The sequence below is a fragment of the Sesamum indicum genome, linkage group LG12 (genome assembly GCF_026168435.1).
Source record: "Sesamum indicum cultivar Baizhima isolate 11 linkage group LG12, ASM2616843v1, whole genome shotgun sequence".
NCBI lineage: Eukaryota > Viridiplantae > Streptophyta > Magnoliopsida > Lamiales > Pedaliaceae > Sesamum > Sesamum indicum.
In genome coordinates this window covers 18,395,032-18,411,549 of record NC_142668.1, presented here as the reverse complement: position 1 = coordinate 18,411,549, position 16,518 = coordinate 18,395,032, and the positions used below count along the sequence as shown (strand labels likewise).

The window sequence follows — 16,518 nt, the reverse complement described above, 5'->3', positions numbered from 1 at the left end:
AATACAATTATGTATTAAAAAAGTAGTTATTTACTTACTATATTATTAATCAATATTGATTGATTAAATATGATTTTTTTTTCCTCTTTTGTTGCATATGTATATATGTATATATACAATATGGTATTAGAATGGATTCATAATTAAAAATACAACTTCCTAATTTTATATAGAATAAAAAATAAAAATATTTATTATAATAAAAAATTAAAATTGAGTCAAAATTGCTCAAGTTTGAGTCAAAAGACCCCCTTCAAATATTATACATAATAGACAGATAGATATTTATAGAAAAATACCCTCTAGAGTATTGAAAAATGGCAAAAAAAACTCTCCTAAAAAGGGCAAAGAGTCTCTCAACCTTTTAATAAAGAAGCATATTACCCTTCTCCGTTGGGCAATATAGTTTACTCGCCCACTTTACGACTGATTTAGCTATTTTAGTTTATAAATTGTCACTTTTACCCCTAATTACTAAATATAAAAACTAAAAAATATTATCACTTTCTCTTTCTTTATATTGCAGCACACTTCTCTCTTCTTTTGGGGGTTTTCTTCTATGAATTTTATGTAGTTTCTACAGAAATATTTGCAGTTTATTTAGTAATTATGGGTAAAATTGATTAATTAGTTACAAACCAAAATAGTTAAACTAGTGGCAAAGTGGGCGAGTGAACTATATTGACCAATGGATGGAGGTAATATGCTTCTTTACTAAAAGATTGAAGAGCTCTTTGCCCTTTTTTTTAAGAGGGTTTTTTTTGCCCTTTACTAATATTTCAAAGGGTAATTTGAATTTATCCCGATATATATATATATATATATGACTTTGTCTTTAAAAGAAAAGTTATAAATTTGTAAGTGAATTATACACATGAGAAGAAATAATAAAGAGAGAAAATCACCCGAATCATATGAAAAATAGCTAGTAATACTAAATGTTAAAGAAACATGATTGTATTTTAACTAACTTACCATAATACTAATAAAATCAGATGCTTTTCATCCATGTAACATTGTCTCATTTATCCTCTATATCAAGTCAATATCGACGTAGAAAATCTAAAATTTCATTACAAAGATCAGCCTGGGAGATGACATTAATTGTTATCTAATTTCATTAACTAGGGGATCGGCACAGAAAATTGAATTATCATCTCATCTGGTGGAAGAGATTTGTTAACCAAACACAGCACGACGTCTATAAATAAGTAGTTTCGCCTCAATAAATCAACAAAACTCGAATCATCAAGCGCGCAAACAAATGGAATCTTTAGATATCACATGCCTACTGCTATTCTTCTCCAACCTTTTGATCTTGGGAGCCTCTTCGTCTCAAGATCACAACCAACATTTTCTTCAATGTCTTACCGATCAATTTCAACACTCAAACTTAGATCCATCTAACGTTATCCACACTCCCAAAGACGCATCATATGATTCTCTTTTGCACACTCAAAATCGTCGACCAGCATCAACCTTCCCCCTCAGACCTCTTCTCATCATCACCCCCTATCACAAACGTGAAATTAAAGCAGTAATTTACTGCTCCAAGAAACTCAGGGCACAAATTAGAGTCCGAAGTGGCGGGCACGACTATGAAGGACTATCTTACTCTTCTAAGGTTCCTTTCGTCATCTTAGACTTGAGGAACTTCCGATCAATATCAATAAACACTAAAGATAAAACTGCATGGGTTGAAGCAGGCGCCACACTTGGGCAATTGTACTATACAATTGCTCGGCACAGCAAGACTCTTGCTTTCACGGCAGGCGTTTGCCCAACTGTGGGCGTCGGAGGGCATATCTCAGGCGGCGGATACGGCATGATGTCCCGCAAGCACTCCATTGCCGTTGATCACGTCATTGATGCCAAGGTAATGAATGTTGATGGCCAGATTCTAGACCGCAGGTGCATGAGCGAGGATCTATTTTGGGCCATTCGAGGAGGCGGGGGGGCTAGTTTCGGCATAGTTCTTGCATGGAAGGTGGAGCTAATTACTGTTCCCGAAACTGTGACTGTTTTCAACGTTTCCAGGACATCGGAACATAATGCAACCCACCTGGTGCACAGGTGGCAGTACGTTGCTGAGAAGATTGACGAAAATCTTCTGCTCAGGCTTTTCTTGAGAAGCGTCGTGTCCCCAATTCTTGGAAAGAGAACGATACAAGCTTCTTTCACTAGCCTGTACTTGGGACGAGTTCACCATCTGCTGCCAATAATGCAAGAAAAATTTCCGGAGCTTGGTTTGGTGGAAAATGATTGCACTGAAATGAGTTGGATAGACTCCGTACTCTTTTTTGCAGGTGTAAGAAACGAGTCCCTCGACATTCTGTTAAACAGGAATCCGCCTCGCAGGCCATACTTCAAAGGTAAATCGGACTACGTGAAGCAACCTATCCCTATAAATGGTTTAAAAGGGATATGGAAATTCCTCCATGAAGAAGCTGAAATTAGAGCTGAATTGGAATTAAGTCCATACGGAGGGGTATTAAGTAATTACTCAGAATCTGAAACTCCTTTCCCACACAGAGCAGGCAATATATTCATGATCCATTACGGGATTGCCTGGAACAGGCCAGGTAACATTGCCTTAGAAAAACACATGAATTGGATCAGGAGACTCTATAGCTACATGGCCCCTTACGTTTCGAAAAATCCTAGAGCAGCTTATTCAAATTACAGGGATCTTGACTTAGGGATGAATAATGAAGGAAACACTAGCTACGAACAAGCCAGTGTTTGGGCGCTCAAATACTTCAGGAACAACTTCAATCGATTAGTTCACGTGAAGACTCAGATTGATCCTTCCAATTTTTTCAGAAACGAGCAAAGCATTCCACCTCTATTGTCGTAATAGAAGAACAAAATTCAGGCACTGGTCATCATATACAATTGTAATTATCAGAGTTCTGTGCTTCTCTTTCAATTTCCTTTGCAGTTTGCACCCATTTTTGGGTGGCTAATAATTCAAGAAAGCTATATTTATTGAATAATTTAATATTTTAGTTATTTAAAGAAGCGATTTATATAGAAATTTAATAAAAAAATTAACATAATAATTTATATTTAAATTAAAAATTAGTATAAATAATTAAAAAAATATATATGGGGTCATATTACTCATTTTCAAAAATATTAGTTGACACCCATTCTACTTTTTGATCATTACAAAAACACCCCTAAGAATACTTTTGTTCTTGAAAAATTATTTTAAACGTTAACTTAGTCAACAGGGGCATTTTTATTTTTAAAGCTGTTAATGGTGATTTCTATAATTTTTCAAAAGATAAAAATAATTTATATATAAAAATAATAAATAAAGGGCGTAAATATAATTATCTTTTTTTAATTTATTAATAATTGGGCTCGCTCTCTTTGGGGACAGTCCCATTGCCGAAGAGTCGCCGACCAGCTTGATGCCTGATGGTGTTCCAATCTCCAAATATGTAAGGATTTTCCAGAAAATTTAGCATTAGTTATTTAATTTTAAGAGTTAAATGCAATTTAGCTAATGTGATATGTAAAATGAGTAAAAGAAGAAAAATTATATCCCTTTGTGTTTTTTACTTATTTCTCATATCACAGGGGATAAATTATTTTTTTCCCCTTATTTTAAGGGTAATTTACAACGAGCTCTGTATTTGCTAATTATAAATATTCTTTTATTATTTAAAAACTTATAAATACCACCTAATGTTTGATAATGGCGTAATTCTTAGATGGAGGTTTCCGCTCTTATATATAAAGTGGATGGAAAATTTGAAAACTTGTAAAAAAAAACATTTACTTAGTTCATAAAAAAAATAAAAATAAATTAGTATAATTCATTAATTATAAGGGCATTTTGATCAGTCCACTAAAAAAATCAACAAAAATCTAACGGATTGATTTAGTTGTAATTTATCCTAAAGAAAGTTTGTTATAATTTCATTATTTAAACATTTATAAATACCACCTAATATTTGATAAATTATGTAATTCTTGAATGGATGTTTGAAATTGTCAATTTTGCTCTTATTGCAACCTTTTTATTTAAAAAAAAAAACTATTGAAAAACTAGATAAGGTGGATGGAAAATTCAAAAACCTGTAAAAAAAATATATATATTTACTTAATCCATAAAAAGAATTCAGAATTTTTTAAAAAATGAGTCATTATAATTTATTAATTATAAAGACATTTTAATCAATTTACTAAAAAAATTCATGAAAATCTAACAAATTAAATTAGTTATAATTTATCCTAAGAAAGCTCCTTATAATTTAACCTTATAAACACATAAAAGGGTGAAAAAGTCATCTGCTCGCTACTCTACGTGTTATCAAATGTAAACATAAGATTGGTGTAAACTCAACACCTACAATTCAATAAAGCAAACATAGGATTTGTTTATATTCAACACCTACCATGCAATAAAGTAAACTACATATAATTAATTCATAGTTTTTCTTAATTGCAGATTTAAAACTAACTTATCTTATCACCCAATTAACTTTAGTCGATTACAATCATTCCTATCGAAGCAATAATCAATTACAATAATTATATTAATATCATATAAATTAAATTTAAATAATATCTATAATGCAATAGTTCAACATCTCATCCATATAGTGGGATTGAACACATGATCTCTAGGGTCGTGACGGAATTTCAAATTCGCTAGTTGAACTAGACCTCATTAACCACTCAATTGACTTATACACCAAATAAACGCCACCTAATAAGATCTATTGGATCTGAACTAACATTACGTAAAATAAGTTGTATTTTTTAAAATTAATATATATTTCAAAATTATTATTCAAATAGTATAATAATAATCCACCCATTGAATAATTAATGTTATCTAAACTTTCAACTTCATGCCAGATGTCATGGGGACCTATTTTTCTCTTTTTTAAGGTCAACGGGAGATTTACAGTCAAATTACCTAACAAATATTGCATTTATCTCATGATCAATTATTAACCTTTAACTTGTTTCCTTTTTTTCCTTCTGGATCTAATGCCTTTGACTTGTTCTAAAACCATTCACATACATAGATATACAATTAGTGACATCATACGATAGGATAAATTTATATACTTTAATAACATAGATTTGGTTATTAATTTGATCGTAGGATTAATTTCTCTAGGGAAGTTGGACGTATTTAATGGACTGTATAATCCCAAATTATGCTATTTTCATTAGATCAAAAATTATTATTAGCTACAATATTAATGACTATGATTAAAAATCATGATAAATCATTATTATTAATCACGATTAGATGAAATCGATGCTGAGAAAACTAATTCTGTAAAAATTCCATAATTTTGCTAATTACTATTAGCAAATATTAGTGATAAAAAATGATGTATAAAGTTGTCACTAAATCAATTAGTGACTGACACACGTATAATGACTTGATGACTTTATAACAATAAATAATTGTTGTTGTTCTATATTGGTGTTGTTATTAAATTGTTATTATACACGTGTTACTAATTATATATACTGACAATTTTACATACAATTATTATCACTGATAATTATATAATGACAGGATAATAATATATCTTTTTAGTGATAATTTTAAAATTATCACTTGATATTTAATATTAATATTATACTTTCTAGTAGTGATATATACCCAATATTTTAAATCCACATGAGAACATATTTGATATTATATATATTGATAAAGTACGGAAAAAGAAGAATTTTCAAGGAAACGCGTCTGGCGGCCGGAGCTAATGTACAGGCCTGATATCATGTTCACGTTCCAACTTGTTAATTTCTCTACTTATAATGGACTGTATAATGCCAACTAATGCGCTTTAAAATAATCAAATTACATATAATTATACTTTCCTCTCCACAGATTTGAAGTAGTTACATATAGGCTCCTTTATAGTTTGAAAAATTACATCTCACTTTGAGATTTATTTTTGTCTAATAAATAAGTCCCTCCATTAATCAAAATTTACTAAAACTGCTAATATTAACAAAAAAATTAAAAAAATATGTATGTTTATCCCTTGATAGTTTGAAAAATTAAAATAATCGAATTACAGATAATTACACTTCATATGAGGAGGTATATTTTCATAGTTTAATGGTATTTTATTTAGAAAAAATATTATTTGACTTGCAATAAATCAGTAATAAGTCAATTAAGGTCAAAATTAATTTTTATTTAATTTTTTTATTATATCAATAAATTCGATGAATATTGACTGATAGAGGGACTTATTTGTTAAACAGAATAACACGTCAGGGGTAATAAATGTAATTTTTCAAATCACATGGGGTCTACGTGTATTACACCAAACCTCAGGGAAGGACAGTGTAATTATCCCATCAAATTAGGAAAGAAAGTTTATTAATTAGAGAATCTTCAACAATCCATCTTCTTCATATATATAAATATATATATATATATATATCCACTTGAAAGCAGATATATAAAATCAATTCTGACTGCTATTTCTGTGAAGGGGGTAAAGAACATTTTTCAAAGAAATATGGTCTGGTCTGGTCTGGCGGAGCTAAGTCAATAAAGATGCATGTGCTACATAATAAATAATTGATAAATGAAGGTGTGCTACAATTAGTGATGGTGGATTACAATTCAGACAGCACCATCTCACGTGACAACTTCAAAATGGCAACAAGTAATTACCCAGTTCCCACTCCCCAACTAGCATTATAAGTAGAACACAGCTCTGCTCCGAAAACACAAACTACAGCATCTCACAATCATGAAGACTCCAACCATTTCCACTCTCGTATTCTTTCTTGCTCTTGTCTTTTCGTCGTCGTGTGCAGCTTCTGCTGTCGGCGACGTCGATGGCTTCCTTGAATGTCTCATGGAAGAATTCCAGAACTATACCTCCATTTCTAGCTTTGTTTACACCCCAATCAACTCATCTTTCCCATCTGTCCTAAATTTTTCAATTCGAAACATGAGATTTTCCTTAGATTCCACTCCAAAACCGCAAGTGATAATAACCCCCGAACACGAGTACCAAATCCCCCCTATCATCTACTGTGCCAAAGGAAATCAATTGCAAATTAGAACTCGAGGTGGCGGCCATGACTTTGAGGGGCGGTCTTATGTTACTGATGTCCCATTTGTGATCATTGATTTGCTCAAGCTTAGTGAAGTAACAGTTGATGCTCGGCAGAAAACTGCATGGGTTGGAGCTGGTGCAACCATTGGCATGTTATACTATAGGATCGCGGAGAAAAGCCCAACACTAGCGTTTCCAGCCGGTTTTTCCCCAACGGTTGGAGTTGGCGGGCACTTCAGTGGAGGAGGCTATGGCATATTGCTCAGAAAATACGGCCTGGCTGCAGATAATGTTATTGATGCAAGAATAGTAGACGCTAATGGCAGGATTCTCACCAGAAAATCGATGGGTGAGGACTTATTCTGGGCCATTAGGGGTGGTGGAGGCGCCAGTTTTGGTGTAATTCTTGCATGGAAAGTACGATTGGTGGATGTTCCAGAAACCGTCACAGTATTCACAATAGGCAGGACTTTGGAGCAAAATGCCACTCAACTCATTCACCGTTGGCAGTACGTTGCACCTAAATTCGAACGGAATTTATTCCTCAGAATCGTCGCAAGAAGGGCGAACGCCAGCGAGGATGGAAGCAAGCTGACTATTCGTGCTTCATTTAACTCAGTTTTCCTTGGAAGAATCGACAGGCTACTTGCGCTGATGCAAAAATATTTTCCTGAATTGGGCTTAGTAAGAGAAGACTGCACAGAAATGAGTTGGATCCAAGCGATCCTGTATAACGTCGGGCTGCCCATAGATTCACGTGAAGTTTTGTTGAACAGGACTCAGCCCGGTGTAAGATACTACAAAGGAAAATCGGATTATGTGCAGAAACCCATTCCCATAAGCGGGTTTGAAGGCATATGGAGACTGTTCTATGAACCAGAAGGCAGGGAGGCAGAGATCTTGTTGACCCCATATGGTGGAAAAATGGCTGAAATTCCTGAATCTGCTATCCCATTTCCTCATAGGGCTGGTAATCTTTACAAGCTACATCATATGGCGTACTGGAAGGCTGAAGACGCACAAAACGCCGACAAGTACATAAATTGGATTAGAAGGCTTTACAGTTACGTGGCTCCTTATGTTTCCCAGTCCCCCCGAGGAGCTTTCTTATGTTATAGAGATCTTGACATTGGAGTGAACAACAATGAAGGCGTGGTAAGTATTGAAACAGCAAGAGTTTGGGGCACCAAGTATTTCAAGAACAATTTTGATCGATTGGTTCAAGTAAAAACTCGGGTTGATCCTGGACATTTCTTTAGGGAAGAACAAAGCATTCCCCCACGCCCACGGTGGACAGGCAAAGATGACATATAAGATTATCATGTGGTTCTGCAAACTTCTCTATGTGCTTCCTTTAATTTGATTTCTTATTGGTTTGTATGGGAATAAGACATTGTGATGTCTATTTTTAGCAATAATTGATGTTATAGCATATGGTCCGAATAAATTTAATTTGTAGATGTGGTTTTCTAGACATTGAAAGGAACTTGACAGCTACGGTTCGCTTGAATCTTGTACTTTGATTGTCTGTCTTTCTCAAACCCACAAGCTCCACCTGAAATTTGAATTGGATTATGACCTCCTAACGTAAATAATTGATACAAGGATTATAAAGTAGTATATACTTTTTACACAACAAAGATATATGTCCCATTCTTCCTTCTATTTTCTGGTCTAGACGCAGATATTTTTCAGGAAAGAACAAACTATGCCGCCCATTTATTTCTAGGAAACAAAGAGGAAATAGATTTGTGTAAGAGCACATCCATACATATGTTTATGATATATTAAAAGATGTCATAAAGTAAAATACTGATATCATCGTGACGATGAACACTCATATTCTTTCCCTCGTTGGTCAAAAATCACTAATATTACAAATAAAAACTGAAAGAAAATTTATATTTACCCTCGACTATTAATTGCAAGTCAAATCATTTTTTGCGGACTAAAATACCCATGTAACGGTGAAAATATACCTCTTCACATGAATTAACATGTGAAGACGTACAAGAATATTTTTACAAAGAGTTGCATCTAAAATACCCGCATCCATAGACTCTGGGATGGGTTATCCATATTATTTTGTCAAAGTAAAGCATCCACATCCCATTAGTTTAATGAAGTTCTGCCTTCTTTATCTTTTTTAGGTCATAAGATCCTCTGATTCAACAATAATTATTAGATTACGTAAATCAACCCAAAGCCTATGGGCCTTTTAAATTCTTTTTTGCTCCCTCTAGCTTCAACATACAGGGTGGATCAATACAGATTAGCCTCAAAAAATTCCGCTCAGAACCAATCTACTATTATTCATAATCGGGTTCGGACCATGATCGGGCCAGACTTAGATCATATCCAAATGTACCTTTTTTTTTTTTTTTTTGGAATAGAGGTTTTCTTTTTGAATAATTACTTAAATTTATGTTGTATTATGCAATAAAATAAATAATAAATTAAACCACACAAAAAATCATAACTAAAAAGGATAATAGTTAAAATTATATAATGAACTTAAATAATAATTTGACAAACAAGCTTATAGTAATAAATTTAGATGATAATAAATTAAAATAAACTTTGATAAATATAAACAAAGAGTATTAATTAATTAAAATTCCAAAAATTTAGAAGTGGAAGAATAGAAATAATAAATTTTAGAATTTCAAAAATATTAAAAAGCTACTAAATAATTAGTCTATGATAAAACTTATATAAAACACATTATTTTTATTAAAAAAAAAATCGCTCAACGGGCCCGGCTAAAGACCAAGTGGTCCTGGACTACTCGGCTGGACTAGACCTAAGTTTCAATACCTTTAGACTGGCTCATCCTAAACATGTCTGACTAACCCAATCCATTTTATTATTAGATCAATTCAATAATCAATCCAACTAGTTCAGCTCTTGCGTCTAGCTCTAGGCCCAGTAAATTGGGTTTTCCAGCCCAAAGGAAATCTGGCTACAGTGGTGTGGACCATGTTTCTATTTTCCAATTGGCCCAAACGGATTTCGCGTGGGGTCTTTATCCCAAAGGTTAATGGATCAAATTGAACCAAATCAAAAATTCGGTTCGAATGAAAAATCGATTTTTTTTTATAAATTTTGATTTTTCAGTTTGGGTTTTTTTAACCATTCGGTAATCGAACCAAACTGAAAATAAAATTATTTATCATTTAAATGATATTAAAATATTATATTATATATTATATTTATATAGTAATATTAATATAAAATAAAATAAATACATTATATATTTAGATGTTGAATATTGTAGTTGTACACTTGTAACTTGTACTATTAAATTCGAATTTAAATTAAATGAATGAATTGTTATTGTTTCGTTTCTTTTGATTTGAAATTTAAATTGTATTCATAAATATTCTTTCATGATATATTTTATTTTTTTAAGTTTTGATATTTTGGTACATGAATTTTTGGATAAAATTAAAAAAATACCAAAATTATTTATATATATTATTTAAAAGAAAACCGAACCGAACCTTTTTAGTTATATTCTCGAAACGCACACTTTAAATTCTTCACATATTAATAAAAAAATTAATTAAAAAATAATTTGATAATAAAGTAATATGCAAAATACTAAAATATATTGAGAATAATATAATTGTTTCAGATGTGAAGGGCATTTTTCTTCAACTAAGGGATAAGTGTTATATTTATTAATTTAGAGAAGTAAATATTACATCAAAAATAGTTTAAGCGGACAAAGCATACTTTACCCTTTAAATAACTTATAAATTCCTTCAATTATAATTAATTAGAAGAGGAAATAAATTTCCAATGATGATCAATATTTAATTTGGTGGGTTTATCAAATTTATTATTCAATAATAATTAAACATGATTTTTTATATATATAAAAAAATGTACATTATAATAGTAAAAAAAAAAAAAAGTAGTTGGTATAGTTATTTCAAATAAAGACTTATAATATAATTGTTGCCAATTCTTCGTACACAATATTGGCAAAAAAATTTAAAAAAATTGATTGGTGTCGTCATTTCAAATAAAATTATACAATATGATTATGTCAATTCTTTACACATAATATTAGTAAAATTTTAAATTAATTGATAATTAAATATTAATACTAATTAAAAAATATAAAAACTCGTTACTTGAAGTAATGACTTCCATACTTTGTATAAAAAAATAAAATAAAATTTGGGAAGTCGTTACTTTGAATGAAAACAAACAAAAAAATATATATTTTTGTAGTAATATCATAGTTTCTTGTAGTGTGTAAAGATGAATTGTTTGACCAAATTGGTTCAAATTAATAAGTGTGATACCAAAAAATATAGTTATTATTCCTTCTAAGTTTGAAGATAATTTATACATACAATATATTTTGAGTGTTTGTTCTGCATGATGTAAAGATACCCATACTCGTATTTAATAATAAATTCAAAAATTATGAATTTAAATAATGACGAAACAAACTTACAGTAATAAATTTAGATGATAATAAGTTTTAAAAAAATAAAGAAAGAGTATTAATAAATTAAAAATATATAAGTAGAAGAATAAAAACAATAATTTTAAAGTATAAAAAAACTATTAAAATAATTAGTTAAAAAGAATTTGAAACAGGTGTGTCCATATTTTGGATGGAATCTTGATTATAGCTCATTGCGTTTTATTTTACAAATTTGGTGTGGGGTAGGGGTAGGGGTAGGGGTAGGGGTAGGTTTCTCTATTTCCTTTTTAATTGTTATTTTCTGAACCTAAAAATTATTTTAATATTCATATAAAATGTGATGTCCTATCCAAAATTTAGATAAGTGGAATAAAATATAAAATTACAAAATCAAAAACCAACATAAATTTAGTCATAGTGAAACTAAGATTTGATGGTGGTGGGGTGGTTGAGAGTTATTGACCAGTTGATATCTATATCACTAAAATATTTATTTATATTCACTCCAACCTATCACATGGAATCCTATATTTCACTAACACCCATCCCACATGATATCTATATTTTTAATTATTTGACCTGTCAATTTATTTTAATTGTTTTATTAACCTCCATTTTTCTCTCTTTTTCTTTCTCTCCTCGACTCTCTATTTTTTACTTTCACATTCTCTACTTTTTTTTAAATAAAAAAAAAAAAAAACCAAAATAGAATCCACATTTCTTTATCTTCTCTATTTTGTTCTAATAAATTTTCATGACTTTCTTATATTTTTAAGTATTTTTATTTATTTAATTAATATATATATTTAAAATTAGGATAAATTATATTTTGTCATTCGAACTACGTCCGTGCCATCAAAATTTTAAAAATAAAAAATAAAAAATAATAAAAATTATTATTCTTAGTACACAATAACATTTTAATTAGTTCATTAAAAAAACTAAATGAAAACTAACAAACTAGATTAAATGTTAGACGATTGTTAAAATTAAAAAAATATTAAAAATAAAATTAAAAGAGTATTGATAATTTTTAAATAATAAAAGAATATATATAATTATAAGAAACGTGAAGAGAATTTGTTGTAATTTAGGGATGTGGGTGTTTTGAGACGGGATGATGTCTCTCTTTCAGGATATGATAACTCATCCTCTGAAAAATAACAGACACGTCTCTGCCCGGCCCCCACCTGATTGTAATAATTCAGATATCATCTTGTTCACGAATCACGGATCGGTCGATGCCCACCTAACTCCATTGCTTTATGTTTGGCATTTATTACTTTTTCTTTTGTATTTTATACATGCCATCGTATTTATTGCTTTTTTTTTTTTTTTTTAAATCTGATAGTTTGTTTTTAATTTTTTTACTTATCATATATTTATCACTCAACAAAATTCTTATTATTGAAATTTTATGTAAAATCCTTTCCACTGGTGATAATTAATTTGTATTGGCGTATTTTTTTGAGTGAGTACAATATATATATATGTAATACATAATATTGGTGATGACTTAATATCAAAATTCAATTTTACATCATATCAGAATTGAAGGCGAAATGTAGATTGTTCTCCGATATGATCCGTTCAAGAAAGGTTTTATCTCTCAACCACTATTCCATATCACTCAACCAATACCCCATACTTCTCTCTCACATCCCTTTTTAACGTTTCTTTTTTCACTTTCTTCTTTTTCACAAATTTTCATTCTTCTCTCCTTTCAATATCGCTTCATATACCAAACATAGCATTGAAGGCAGTAGACGAAGCAGAGAATGCAAATGAACGATCATTAATTTATATTGCAAGTGAACAAAGGCGAAAAGATTGTTACCAGTTGATTTTATCTGTTGCTCATGACATACCTATATTGCTCTAATTTCAATATCAAATTACTATGAGTGTTAAATTTTATTTTTGTTGGTTTCTCCGTGTTCGTATATTGGTTGTACTTACCCTTTCTATTAATTTCTCTTGAAATCATATATACTTTGATTATTGTGGTTTATAAGATCTGAGAAGTCATGCATGCATGGTTCGATTATGAATGATATTGGGAGAAATGGTACGGGTAATTATTGAACTTAAAAAAAAATTTGAGCAGTTACTAAATACTATTTATTTATCACTCTCTACCTATGAACTTAGAAGTCATATTATTTTCCTGCTGAATAATTGTTAATTTTTTAGTTGAATTATTGAGATTAGTATGCGGGTTCTTTTTTTTTTTTTTTGTGAGAAATTAATAATCTGCTGTGGATTTATGGCTTCTTGGAAATTATTAAAAAAGTTGTTTCAAACAATGAGTTCTTTGAATTTAAGAACTCTTTTCTTAAGCAGTTGATTTTTTTTTTTTTTATTGTGTGGATTCTTATATTATTCTTTTTTACTGGAATTCGATAGTTTTTTTTGGGTCTCTTGCAGAATTATTGATGGTACTTAATGTGGTTTCTGCAATCTGTTTATTAGATTCTTGAGCTTAATGTTCTTTTTTTATATATTGGTTCTACTGGTCTTATACGATAAAATGTTATTGTTATGATTTGCACAAACAAAATAATACTAATGTTTGATTTGCTTTATAAATTGGTATTATTAATCACAACTCGCATACGAGCAAAAATACTAAAAATTATATATTTGGCATGAAGATATAATTCCAAATTATTCACGGTGGTGGAAACTATTTTAATTCTATTTTATACTTATTTATTGATGAGAATGTTAAGAGAGAAAAAACATAAATTTGTGAGGAAAAAGCAACATAAAATAGTGGATTGAGAAAATTAAATAAGTTATAATAGCATGGTTACTAAAATTAATTGAATTTATTGTGCCTTTTTTTTTTAAAAAATGAAATGATATAAATTAAAGAATACAATAAAAGGATTTACTTGATGCATAATTAAAGTCAACGGGGGAGTGGAGAGTACATTAATGTCCGACGCAATCATTAATCGCACCTTACTTGTAGCCTAAAGGCCCAATTAATCCTAAGTTTTATACTAAAGTTTTTATAATTTTTTTGTAAAAGTCTTTTGAACAATTGATTATATGTAGATATCTGTCAATCTATCTATATTGTAAAAGAAAATTCTTTTATTGTACGGACTTTTAAATATCTATATTTACCCTCTGGTTCATTTATTCAGTTATAAAAATTGGTCATAATAGTAATTTCAATATTTTTTTATAATATGATAATTATATTTTTCTTTTCTTTCTCTCAATCCACTACTCTATGTTTTCTTCTCACCTTCTTTGTGTCTTTTTTTACTCACAAACTTTTGTATTTTTAATAAATCCACAATTACAGTGTATTTTTTTTTTTTTTGTGTCGTACCCTACAGTACATTTATTTCTTCTTATACTACGTTTATATCTTTTCACAATTTTTTTTTTATCTCAAACTATAATTCTTTTTTATATACTTACGAAAACCGCGTGCAACAACTGTAATTGAACTTTAAAAAAGAAAAGATCTGGTTATGGGATATGTATACATAGTACAAATTAGTAATATGTATACATAGTACATGTTAAATAAGTAAATTGGATTTTTTTTAAAAAAAAATAGAGTATTGGAGTTAGGTCAAGAATTTCCAATATGAATGATTGGCGAAACCTACCTCAACAAACCTCTTAATGTATTATCATACAAACAACATGAATAGTGAGGAATTGGAGTTTAATACTAAACTTCAATAACACAAAATAAATATTGAACTAACCTCAATTATTAATCTAATACGGATTTTAAAATAATCTAATCAATTTTTTATTTTAATTTAAGTTAATAATCAAATTAACCTTGATATGTAGGTTTATTTTACGACTTTCACGAAAGAAACTTAAAGGCTTATCCAGTACGGCATCTTCAGACACATCCACACATTATACATCCACGCGAAAACAGATATAAAAATCAATTCTGACAGCTTGAAATTTTTGTTGGGGGGGTAAAGAACAAATTTCAAAGTAAATACGCGTTTGACGTGGTGCAGCTATGTCAATTAATATGAACGTGCTACAATAAATGATGGTCCCTATATCCAAATGGAACTCCCGAGGTGTACTGCAATTATTGATGGGTAATTGGCATTTTGCATTCTCAAATTGAAACGATTTGGCACAACACATTTTACCATTTTAAGTATAATATTTTGCACCCTTTAATTATATATTTATTAACAATATTGTACCCTTTTATTCATTTTGGGAGACTTTTCTTGTTCAAAATTATATCAACATGAATTTAAAGATTTTTTTTTTTATCAATTTAATAGCCTTCCCTTCAAAATAAATAAGCACATGACTTGCAACGAGCAAATTGTCGCATGGCCGTTGGCTTTTTGTGGCGATATTTTTACTTGTAGTCAATAATCAAAGATAGTTGTGCAAATTTTTTTGGAATTTATAGTTTTGAAGTCAGTCATGTCCATATATGTCATACAAATTTTATTTACAAATATGATGACATTTTTGGTTTGAAAATTTGCATGAGATGGTGTAGAAACATAGTTATAGAAAAGAATGAAGTAAATAATAACAAAGGGTGTAGAACCTTAGATGATAGATCATACCCATACAGTTAGAATAGATGGCCAAAGTAATAGAAATAGAGATGGTATAAAGATCATAAATTGAGGGAAAAACACTCAATATCACGTGTTGATTTATTTTGGAGGAAGACAATTCATTTATTTTTTTTATGTTTTTATTTTTCCTCTTTTTTGTTTTGATTTTGAATTTGCTCCTGTCTTGTACAGTGTTGATTTATTTTGGAGGGAAGACAATTAAATTTGCACAAAAATCTTCCATATTCATACTGACATAATTTTCCAATAAGAAAAGTTGCGGTGAATGAATGGAGGGTGCCAATAAATATATAATTGAAGAGTGCAAATTGCTGTATTCATAATTTAAAGTTGTATTTCACAAAAACCACAATAATTAATAGAGGTTGCAAAATGGCAATTGTCCACTATTGATGGTGAATTTGAATCC

General features: G+C 30.0%; 2 pseudogenes; both read left to right on the top strand.

The window, feature by feature from the left end:
• The first annotated feature begins 1,260 nt into the window (after positions 1 to 1,260).
• LOC110013024 (berberine bridge enzyme-like 18 pseudogene) lies at positions 1,261 to 2,901 on the top strand (annotated as a pseudogene).
• A 3,816-nt stretch (positions 2,902 to 6,717) lies between these two features.
• LOC105175812 (tetrahydroberberine oxidase pseudogene) lies at positions 6,718 to 8,574 on the top strand (annotated as a pseudogene).
• The last annotated feature ends 7,944 nt before the right edge of the window (positions 8,575 to 16,518 follow it).